The following is a 12,951-nucleotide window of genomic DNA, read 5'->3' on the forward strand; positions in this document are numbered from 1 at the left end:
TAATATTTAGTGTTGGGCTTTATGTAAGATTCTAGTCCAATCTTAAACAATCTCATTATAAAGTAGTTAAAATAATTTTTAGATATATGAAAGGAACTTATAATCTGGGATTATTGTATCCTAAATTTAAAAATTTTGATTTGATTGCTTATGTCAATACTAACTTATAATGATGTAAAATAGATAGAAAAAGTACCATTGGAACTTATTAGTTTCTAGGTCATGCACTTATTTTTTGATCTTCCCAAAAGCAAAACTCTATCACATTATCTGCAGTAGAATCTAAATATATTGTAGTAGAAGCATATTGTGTGTAGATAATTTAGATGAAAAACATTACACTTTACATAAAAAATATTACTATAAAATATGACAATACTAGTGCAATTTACTTATCAAAGAATCCTATTCAACATTCATGAACCAAGCATATTAATATTAGATATCATTTTATTAGAGATCATATAAGCATTTATTACATATTTTTGTGTTTTGTTGATACAAAACATCAACTAACAAATATCTTTAATAAACCACTTAGTAAGAAACAATTTGATTTTATTATAATGGACTTAGACATGTTAAACCAAAATGACTGAATCTTGATAAGCCTAAAAAAAATTTAAAAAAAATAAGGTGGCCGAAAATATGGGCCCAGCGATGACATTGCTAGACTGGCAGTACTTCCACTAGTACCCACTAGCCAATGACGATAGCATCATCCATGCTATCAGTACTATCGCCAAAAAGCTTACCTTAGCCCTATTTAGTTAGGGCCGATGGTAGAACTGTCCTAACTCATTTCTCTCCTTAGTCGACCTCTCTCTCTTTTAATTCCTCTCTTTCTCTCTCTAAACTTTCTCCACAACCCTCTTTCTGTTAGGATCGGAGCGGCACTAAGAGGGGGGGGGGGTGAATTAGTGCAGCGGATTAAAACTTCGATTTTAACAAGGTCTTTCGTACGATAAGAACGGAACTTGAAAAGTTTAACTTAAAAGAGTATTCTTAAAGTTGCGCAGCAAGGGTAATAAGGAACTAAAGCAGTAAGAAGATTTGCAGTAATGTAAATGACAATAATAAAATGCAAACCAGAGATTACGCCGATTTTTAGAGTGGTTCGGTCAAATGACCTACTCCACTTGCGATGCCCCTCTTCGATGAGGCTCCCACCTTCCACTAGCAAATCTCTTGAAATGGAAGGGTAAACACCCCTCTTACAACCTTTTATAAGCAGTTCAACCTCTTACAAATTTTCAATAAGAAAGAAGGAGGAGAACTCTCTAGCAAATTGAAAACAAGACTTGCTAAGACTTTCTAAGACTTTTCTCTCAATCAAAATGCTTCTCAAAAGTTGTAACCTCAGCTGAGATTTGAGGGGTATTTATAGGCCTCAAGAGGATTTAAATTTTGGGCTCCAAAATTTGAATTCTCTTAGGGTTCCCGGTGCTGGCGGTGCCACCGCCCAGCCAGGCGGTGCCACCGCCTGGCTCTCCAATTCATTTGTTTGGCTTAATTTTAGCCCAAACCAAATCTGACTTTGGGCCCAGTTAGCCCCTAACCAGGATATAGGATTATCTCTTAATCCTAATCCTAATTACAGGTGAACTACATAACACAAAAAAAAACATCCTAAGCAAGTTTTTTAACCGCGAACGTCAAGTCTTGTTCCGGCGAGCTTTCCGACGAACTTCTTCCGACGGACTCCCTGCAAGCTCCCAATCTTTGTGATGACTTTAACGAGTAGCCGAGCCTTCTCGGTGATCTCCGCGAGCCTCCGACAATTTCTTCGGCGAACTTCCGACACGTTCCCGATTTCTTCTCGGTTGGTTCCGACAGCATCTCCGATGATTCTTCGGTCTCTTAAACGTCCATCGAGCTCGACTCCGGTATCCTTGCTTTATGTTTTCTGGTTATCGTAGTTAATCCTGCACACTTAACTCAATAATATGGATTAGATCAATTAACCCACCAATTGATTATATCATCAAAATCCGAGATTCAACACTTTCATCCTCTTACTACTCAAAATCACTCCTCCTCTAATCCACCCTCTAAACCTTCCCCAATCTCTCATTAAGAACTTTTCTTCTTCTAAAGCCCTAGGACACTCATCCCTCCTCCCTCTATAAGGCTAAGGATCAAGTTTAGAACTCAATCAATCCTCTTAGTGATCAAGGAAGAGGTTTGACTTGGTAAAAAGCTAAACTACAAGAGTAACCTCTACATCCTCCTCTTATTCTTAATTTATTATTTGATCTTGTCCTTATTTTTGTAATTCATGTTATATCCTTCATGGCACGTAGAAGATCCTTAAAGGACAAAGGAAAGAGAAGAATATATAAAATCTATGACACCACCCTTTTTTATTCCTATAAACATGCTCTTAGATTTTCAAACATTGAATCTATGATTATCTAGAAAAGAAATTATATAGATATAGAAGATTTAGGTAATTTAGAAATAATTCAATGGTTTGCTGACTTAAATGTCCTACCTATTCTTCAAATTAGTAAACATATCTATCTTAGAATAGCTAAAATATTCTATAATAATTTGCATGTATATGAAAATGATAGGATATTCACTTATCTTCTAGGGCATCATATATCTATCACAGATGGCATAATTTATGATCTTATAAAAATTATTAAAAAAGATGTTATTTTATAGGACAATGGGACACCGAGTCAGTTGGGGTCATATGTTCTGAGGCAATTGGCATTATTTTTTAAAACTCTAACTTATATATTGTTCCAAAGAGTCGTAAGCATCTTTTACCATTTAACACAAAATTACTTCACCGTATCATGATTAGTATTTTACTTCCTAAATAATACCATATTGATGAAGTTAATACTTTAGAAATAGGCACCTTGTATTAGATTATGACCAGACGTGATTGTTATTTTGGATATCTGATACGTTAAAACATAATTGATATATCTAATAAAGACATGATACTTCCATATAATGGCCTGATTACTAAACTACTGCATGCAAATGACATAGTCATCCTACCAAACGAAGAAATCATGAAACTAAATAGATTCAATATCATTAATAGAAACCTATTAAGATTGAGGTGCATTGTAATTAATGGAATATGGACTAGATAACCTAGAACAACTTATTCTCCTCCACTTGAGCCTGAACCAGAAACACCTATAGATAAAGGTAGTCCTTCTCCTCCTACTAGTCCCTTTGAGACGAGACCTCTAGCGAATTCGGCACTCTCTTAATCTTTTGCCCATAGCAGTCCAATTGGATCATCTTGGGCTTTATCAAGACCAGATTTTGACTGAGATGCAGCATATTCATCAGTATCTTAAAACTTTTGATGTACATTTTCGTACTCTATTTAAGAATTTTAGATTGTCACCACCTAAGTAGCTTGTATATTTCTTCTTTTTGTTGATGATAAAGGGGGAGAAATAGTCTTTACTTTTTGATGACATGGTAATTATGTAGGTTAAACAAGAAAGATTATGTTGTTTTAACTTATGATGATGATGATATTCTTTGATATTTTGATTGAAATTTTACATATGACTTTTGCATTGATTGTTATTGAAAATCAATAGGATTTATGATCAAATTATTTCTAACTTGAATTCAGTATAAGCATTTAAAATGATATATGATGATTTGAATTCAAGTTATCATAACCTTTCAAAATGACATATAGACAAAGGGAGCCTAGTTAAAACTCTATCATCAATTAGTTGTTATCATAAAAAAGGGAGAGATGGTTGAATCTCATATTTTGATGATAAAATCAATTGATGAGTTTATGGACTAATATGCTAAGTAATGCAAGAAATACTTTGATCATGAACTCGAACTATCAAAAGGCAAATTGTCGAAATAGGAAAATCAAATATTGTGTCAAAAAAGGTATTATATCGAAAATTGGATATTGAGTCAAGAGATTAGTCGATGTACCAAATATTAGACTTTATGCTATAAGTTCAAGCATCGTACCGAAAGGATTGGGTATTGTGCCAAAAAATCAAATATCATGAGAAAGTTGATATGCCGATAGATCGGGCGATATGCCAAAAGAAAGGACAATGTGTCGGAGGTTCGAATGAAGTATCAAAAGATCGGATGACATTCCGGAATGGCATATAATATGCTGAAAGCTTCATAATTGTACCAGACATGTGGTTTGATTATTAAAGTCTTGATTGAAGTCTTTCTGGGTCAAATTATGTCAGTATTAGGTTGAAACCATACCAATTTATCGAGAAAGCCACTGGACTTGAATTCGGGCTGAATTTGGCATGTTAAAAGGCCAAACTAGTAGCCTAATATAGGCCTAGGTGGTGGTACCACTTGAGTTAGTCGATAAGCACAAACAGTGCTTGTCAATGCTGTCGACCATGGTATTGCCTACTTAAGTAGTAATATCGCCTAGGGCAATGGTAGTTCTGCACAAAATTTAAAAATTATGATGATAGTACTAACCAAAAGTTTGAAATTGTGATGTTAAAAGTTACGACGGTAGTACTGCCGTGTATTAGTGATAGTACAGGTCATACCCATAAATTTCAGAGATTTAAAATTTTTAGCTCTATTTTTGAAGTCTCTTGAGGCCTATAAATACCCTATTCAAGCTTAATTGATAAAGTATTAAATTTCAAGTTTATGAAAGTTTGTAGCTCTTACTTTGAGCATTGTTTGAGTCTCTTCCTCCTTCTTAAGTTTAGAGGTGGTTCTAAGTTGTAGGAGATGATATATCTTATAAAAGAGTGAATGTGGCGGTTCTCTTCTAAGCGTGTTAAAAGGAAAAAGTTATAATAAGGGTAGTTGATCTTTGCCTATTGGAAAAAATATCAGTAGTGAAAGCTGATAGCCTGGAGGGAAGAGGAATCGGGAGTGGACGTAGGTCGACAACATCAAACTACTATAAATTGGTTTGCATTCCTCCTCTTGCTTTCGATTTGTTATTATTTACTCATTTACTTTACTCACAACCCTTACTCACACTTTTTGTTAATCACATTTTCGATATGAATTTATCGATTGAACTTTAAAATTAGTTAAAATTGCTATAGCACTAACTCATATATCCATGTGCTACTCGAGGAGCTCTAGGGTGCTATACTAACTAACACTCCTCACTACTCTATAAAGCCAAAAATACTTTAAAATATATTTAAATAATATTTTTTTAGGTAATTTTATCTTTGCATGACAACCACACTCAACCTATGTGTACAAGATTAAAACGACTATAAAGTCAACCAAAATATGGTTGCTAAGTCTATTGAAGACCCTCTACTTGCTATGCAAAGTATGAATAAAATTGAAATACTGACATAGAAACATCACATTGAACACCTTGTGTATAGACTTGTCCATAACATTGTGGCATTATCATACTCCTTTTAAGTCCACATATATTTTAATCGATTTTTGGTTCTGAGTAGTCGAATCACTCTAGACTCATTGTTACTTTCTTGTCTCTTTTAAACACTTGCTTTAACACTTGTACTTCAATAGTTCCCTTGATCGTTGAAAAATTAGACTATAACTCTCATATATGACCTGTATTATCATGTAGTAAAGTTTATGCCAATTTTATTCTCCTTTGTATCCTTAGTAGTAACGTTCACTCGCTCAGCCTTGTCCTCCAACTTGTTGGACTCCCTCAAGCAAATATGAGCTCTTGAATAGTCCAACTTTCTACCATTATGATCATATTACTATATGATTCCTATGGGACTTACTAGTACTTATACTCAGAATTCTCTCTTGGTGGTACACAGCTCCTATATATTTATGACCAAAAGTTTCATCCAATGTAAAATTTGATGCACACATAGAAAACTCATCTTTATGGTACAATGGCATTCACTCCATGAATCCATAGCTCTTCTTGTCATTATGTTACCTACCAAAGTAGATTTCTCTCATAACTTGATATGATTAAGTCTCTTCGCATTATCTCAAACTATTTGACAATAATCTACTAAACCATGTTACCTCCTGGAAGAAGAATAGCTCTATGATAGTATGTTACTCAACAACTCTTGAAATCTATTGATTTCACTAATATTAATGTATCATTGTCTATATATTAGGCCTCTACTCCCAACACCACCTCCATTACATATAGCTTCTTTTATAACAACCTGAATAGTAGCACTATGGTATATTCTTTAAGAGTGTCTACCTCTATGTCCTCTTGCATCGTGCCAAAGCCTTGTGACTCTAACTTTATCTTTGTAAGTTAGGTCACCTTAGTCCCTCTATCAATTACTACATCGAGATAAAGTGCATGTGCCTTAAAGATCCCTTCGACTTTGGCCGCATGCAAGATAGGCTTACTCCATCAGAACAAGGAACCCATTGAATCGCATGATCTTCTCTTACCTTTGTAAGAGTTCATGTTCTTGACCTCTATTTAAGGAAGTCTTTTTGTCTCCACTCTATATTTTATCTTCTATGTCGACTCTCTTTATATAACTTGGGCACTTCACCAAGTTCTATTCAAGTTGCTTAACTCCTTAATTTATATTTAGTTGATGGTGAGTTTCACATCTACAATTCCATGAGTCAACCCTCTATTGAGTTTGATATTCATATCAACTCTAAGCGTGCATTTATTTAATATTATTTTGGGTTGCTCCCCACTTGATCTTGCAATATGTTTTCTAACACATTACCTCATATAAGATCATACAATAACTTCTTGTTGCTCACTTTATCTATCGAGATTTATGGATCTATCGTCTTAAGGTACCCTCCTCAACATGTGTTGTCTGTTACATATGATTATCTCTAGAGAGAACCAAAATGTATCCCTCCTGAAAATTTATCTCATTAAATCTATTTTCCTCTTTGCATTCTTCCTTCTAGAAGTTTCAAAGTTTACTATTCCTTGGACTATTCTATCTCGCTGAACAAACTATACATTGTTCCACCATCATGAATACATTTTCTATATTGCGACTTCACAAATATAACTTCTATTATGCCTCTCAAGATCTAGTAACACACTGAACCTATTACACACTTTATTCTTCTACGGACATGTCTTTCCTATGCTGAAGAGAAAATTTTCATGCTCTATGATGTTCAGTTTCGATTATCTTAGGATGGCCATAGACAATCCGTCGTGTGCATACAAACTCTTGCATGAGTATCAAAATTTTCAAGTTAGTAATTTCCCTTGCCATTATGTGATGGGATATAATGCATAATAACCTTTGTATATGAATAAGTACTAGAAGACCATAATACGTAGTGGAATTAAATGGAATCATAATTAAATAAAACACCAAGATATACGTGGAAAGCCCCTTCAATGTGAAGGGTGAAAACTATAGGGCAAACTAGAGATAATCCACTATAATAATAATGAATATTCAAATCTCAATCTTTTGCCCAAAACCCTAGCAACAATCATAAGAGAATAACTGGGATATAAGGATCATGTCACTGTGCTCAATATTCTAAATCCTCCCTAATTCTCCCCAAGTAATCGCAATAAGAATCTACTATAGATTTGATCTAACTTGAGATGAGAACATTACTGGCTGATTGAGAATAGTCGCTCTGCGTTGTCCTTGTTTTCTTCCCTTTCTTTCTCCTTAGATTTATGTCTTTTTCTCCTCCTTTTTGCTATTGCAAGGATCACCACGTTGCTGCAATTTTTCTCCCAAAAAGGTCGCCACTTTCTCACAAAATGTAGACACCACACCCCCCTTATATTGATCTAGGGTTAGGTCAAAGGGGTGTGGGCTATAGGCTGATAAAGCCTACCATGGGCTGAACCCACTATAGGTTATCAACCCAATAACCTTCCTTTTCAGCCTATAAGGGAGGCTGTCCCATGACTCTTCAATGTAAAGCCATGCTGACCAATTGTCGGCATATCTCCTGTCTTTCTTTTGGTAAGGTCTTTGTCAACATGTCTACTCCGTTGTCATCTGTGTGAATTTTCTGAAGCTGCAACTACTTCTCTTTCTGCTTGGGTAGCTTGGCCTGTGAAAGCATACATCTGATATTTTCCATGATGGTGCAGTTCATCCTCTCTACAATTGCATTATGCTAAGGTGTACCAGGAACTGTCATTTTATGTTGGATCACATATGACCTGCAATAATCAGTAAATAATCTTGTATACTCACCACCATTATCTGATCTCATGCATTTCAATTGCTTTTCTGTCTCCCTTTCAACCCTAGCATGAAACTCTTTGAAGACATTAATAACCTGATCTTTGGTCTTCAAAGCATAGGTCCAAACTTTCCTGGAAAAATCATCTATAAAAGTGACAAAATAAAGTGCACCACTTATACCAAGAACATCAACAGATCCACTAGAAGTTTTTATCCTCAAAGGATCATATACATCTATATAAACATGGTCTAAGTCATACATTTTTCTAGACAAAGCATGACTAGCAAATGAAACTCTATGTTATTTACTAGCCAAATAATCAATACAAGGGTTTAGATGTATACCTCTGAGGTCTAGCAATACTTCTCTCTTGGAAAGAGCTTGTAGCCCCTTTTCGCTCATGTGTCTCAGTCGCCTATGCCACAACTCCATGCTGAAGTCTTTTTCTATAGTATTTAACTGCTTACCATAAGCTTGAGCCTACAACCTGTATAAAGTATGACATTTCTTTCTACTAACTATAACAAGAGAACCCTTACTGAGCTTCCATTGCCCTATATGAAATCTGCTATCATAGTCTTCATCATCTAGCCTTCTAACTGAAATTAAATTCAGTCTCAAGTTAACCACATGCCTCACATCCTTAAGCACCAACTTGCAGCAAATGTTGATCTTTAAATGGATATCACCCATGCCAATGATATCTGCTGTGCCATAGTTGCTCATCTTGACAACACCAAAATTTCCAGACTTGTATGTAGCTAAACACTCCTTCCGTGGTGTAGCATAATAAGAAACACCTGTATCAATCACCCACTCAAGATCCTAACATATATAAGAAAAAATATCATTACAAGGAGACAAAATCAAATAATCACCGCCCTACACTATAGTTGTGATATTATCTTTTGACTTTGTATACTATACTTCTTTTCCCCTTTTGTTATTCTTCTTAGGTTACTTATATTGATTCTTGTAATGTCCTTTCTCACCATAGTTATAGCAAATAATATCTTTTCTTGATCTTGACTTGGTTCTACCAATGCGTGAACTGCCTCTAAACTTTGACCTTCCTCTATTCTCTAAGATAAGTGCTCGTGAATCATTCTGAGATGTTGCTGAACTCTTTCTTCTCAACTCCTCATTCAACAAACTGCTTGTTACTTGACTCATAGTGACAACACCATCTAGCGCAGAATTACTAAGGGAAACCACCAATGTCTCCCAACTTTCTGGTAATAAACTGAGAAGGGCTGATAAAGCCCACCATGGGCTGAACCCACTATGGGCTGTCAGCCCAACACTTTGAGCCTTCATATATCTTTTGGTTGCTGAGCAATTCATTTCTCCTTGCATAATCTCATCTGTTGCCAAGTGTCCCGACTTGCATAGAGTACTATCAAGTTTGGTTGCAATGTCAATCTGTAGCTCGAACTCAATCATTACAATCTTTATGCGCTACGCATCCTTCTTAGCTTGTTTATCCTTGCAATGCCTCACACAAGAAAAGTTGGTCATTCCTTTGAATATTAATTTCGAATACCCACTCTTTTGAGTGACTCCTTTCCCCACATCTTTGGCCCATTTCTCTCAAACACTCTTGTGTGATGGCTGCCCGCAATGTAACCCCGCTAAGTCCCCCTATATTTGCATGTCAAATATTTTTAGGTGTGCTTATCTTGTTCTGATACCTTATGTTATAAATTTATATTGATTTGCCTAAGTCATACGATACCTTTACATATTTATCCATAAAGAAACGATCTCTCTATAACTTCGTAAGGTCCCCTAAGGACCTATAAAAGAGAAGAGTCAAAAGAAACATTATATTGGAATCTATATTTCAGTAAACACTTAAAATATAATATAAATTATAAACATTGATTTCACAAGTTCTAAATGTTCATACAAGAAAATATCTAAAATAGTCTATCGTAATCAAAAGTCGTTGTAAACGCTCACGAACAAGACGGTGAATCAACCCTAGATAATACCCCAAGGACTTATCCAATCATGGGCCACCCAAGTAACTCCAGAACAATATACTGGTTGACATTTCATACCGCTTTATGGAGTCAAAAATATCAAAAATAGTGCTATTTGGATGGTTTATTTTTATATAGTTTTATTTGTGATGATCGTATGTAATCTATATATACAAAACTGAAACAATTACAAATTTCAATCAAAAGAGACGATCAAACCTACTATAAATAATATATATTATGTAAAGTAGGAATAAAATGAAAAAAATATGAATACACACATATTACATCTAAACAGTAATACTCAATATTTCGTAGTGTAAACGATCTCTCACCATTGGATGGGATCAAAATTTGATCCCGAAAAATAGTATAAATATTTGGTATTTGAGTTATTTGTTTATTATAATTTCTTGTCTATTTGGACATTCGAAACCAGATCTGGTTATGGGGTTAATCATCACATGACACCTGAGTGGGTCAGATTATGAGAGACAAGTACATCGCAGAAGAAGAAATTTCAATGGCTTCATTGCTTGTATCGTTGCTCAGATTTGACTGTACAAGGGAAACGAGACGAACACTTTACCGGTGAAAAAAGAACAAAAAAGGAGGCATTGGGTTACCATCACTTATTGTAGCTGCGCAGATTAGGCTGCGGCATCCACGTCCCGTGCGGGCCACTTTAGCCCGTTTTTATCGGGCATGTTAGATTTTTTTTTTTTTTATCACATCTTCCCACACGTTTAAAGTCAAATAGATAAATATTAATTTATTCATCATTTATAAATATTTATTATAAATTATTTATTCATTAAATCATAAGTAAAAAAGTAAAAATAGTGATGTTAACTCCAAGAATCATCCAACTAACTCTATCTAAAGGAATGTCCGTTTTTTATTGGAATCCAATTTAGTCCTAGTAAGAGACTGTTTTAAAAATAAAAAACAAGAAAAATTCAGCAACGCTGAGTATGAACTTCAAAAGTTAACTAAAAATAAATATATAATCAAAAATCAATCATCTCATTAGCAATTTAGTCCTAGTAAGAGACTGTTTTAAAAATAAAAAACAAGAAAAATTCAGCAACGCTGAGTATGAACTTCAAAAGTTAACTAAAAATAAATATATAATCAAAAATCAATCATCTCATTAGCGTATATCAAATACCCAAATAAGCACTTCCCCATCTCCCAACAATCGATGGAGGAAAACTTATATCGCACTCCTAACAACGAATGGAGTGGTGTCTCTTACCCACTAAAATGGGGACATGTTTCTCCTAACAGCGGATGGAGGAACCGTCTAGCCGCCATGTCGATAGCCCACTAATCCCCAAAGGGAATCACCCTACCTGTCCTCGATATGAAAATAATATAATCTCACACTAGTCATATCTATATCGGGATGAAATAACGCATTTAAAATATCTCTTTCAAATATCATCAATATCAAATAATATATATTAACCCTCAATTGACTTGAACCCTAGTTCAATCGATCCAATTGAACTTGATTTACTAGAACCTAACTGAACCGATCACTAATCATCATTTAATTATTCTGGAACCACCATAGACTAATATAATTTGGACTATATTAGATTCAATTTAGGTTAAATTGACTTGAATAAGTCAAACCAATTCAGAATCACCCTGAATTGATCTAGACTAATCAAATCTAATTTAGTTCAATTAACGTTTGAGCTCAATTCCAATAATTACATAATATTGGATTAGACTAGGACGACTCATATACTGGTCATATGCATTGCACATAACTGTACATACACCACAATAGGTTGGGCCAACCTTGGCCCATGAATTGGTCATATGCATCGCATATGACTACCCATGTTGGGCTAGGCTGGGTTAGCCTACGGGCTAGGGCCTGACCTGTGGGTTAGGCCTGGTCTATGGGTTGGGCCTAGTCTGCTAAGCCTAGCCAATAAGTTATGGCTTAACCTATGGGTTGGGTCTAGTTTGCGGGTTGTTCTAACTCTATGTCTATCCAATTTCATCAATATTGAATTATGATAATATATACTCATTAACAATAATATATTAAAACATAATAATAGATTAAATAATAAGATTGAAAGATAAACTTTAAGAAAATGATATTCTAAATTTAATAAGAATTAGAAATCATATTTTCAATACATGACATGAATAATTTCACCATGATTTAATCAAATAATAAAATTTTAAATCTTAACAAGGATAAAAAATTTAAAATAATATATTATAATCTAACAATAAAAGTTTTAACAATTAAAAGATTAAGATTTTATTTTGAACTAATCATAATATATTTTAATCCAGATAAGATTAAAAGTTAAACTGTAATACGAAGAAATAACATTCCTAATCCAAATATAAAGAATCAAATATCATGTATTTAATACATAAAATATAAAATATGTATAATTTCAGTATATTTAAATCCAAAGAAATCTTTATGGAGAATTGAAGAATCCCTTAAAAACTTCATATAATATATCTTAATCTAATAATAAATATTTTGACATTAAAAAGAATGATAAATATTTTCAATCTATAAAAATTTTAACATTTAAACAATCAAAATAAAAACTTTTAATTTTAAAAAAATAAAGAAAAATCTACCTCTCGTCAAATAGGAGGAGGTGAGCCTCTAGAAAATTTATTTTAATTTTTATATTTATTTAATATGAATTATTTGTATTTAATGTACTAACCAGATATCACTTGGAATGCTTAATAGTCATTAATTGATAATAGCAAATAAAAAAATAAGATTAATATTTTTTAAATTATAATAATAATTAAGAAAATAAAAATTGATTCCTAACTT

Source organism: Musa acuminata, chromosome BXJ1-1, assembly GCF_036884655.1.
Source record: "Musa acuminata AAA Group cultivar baxijiao chromosome BXJ1-1, Cavendish_Baxijiao_AAA, whole genome shotgun sequence".
Taxonomy (NCBI): domain Eukaryota; kingdom Viridiplantae; phylum Streptophyta; class Magnoliopsida; order Zingiberales; family Musaceae; genus Musa; species Musa acuminata.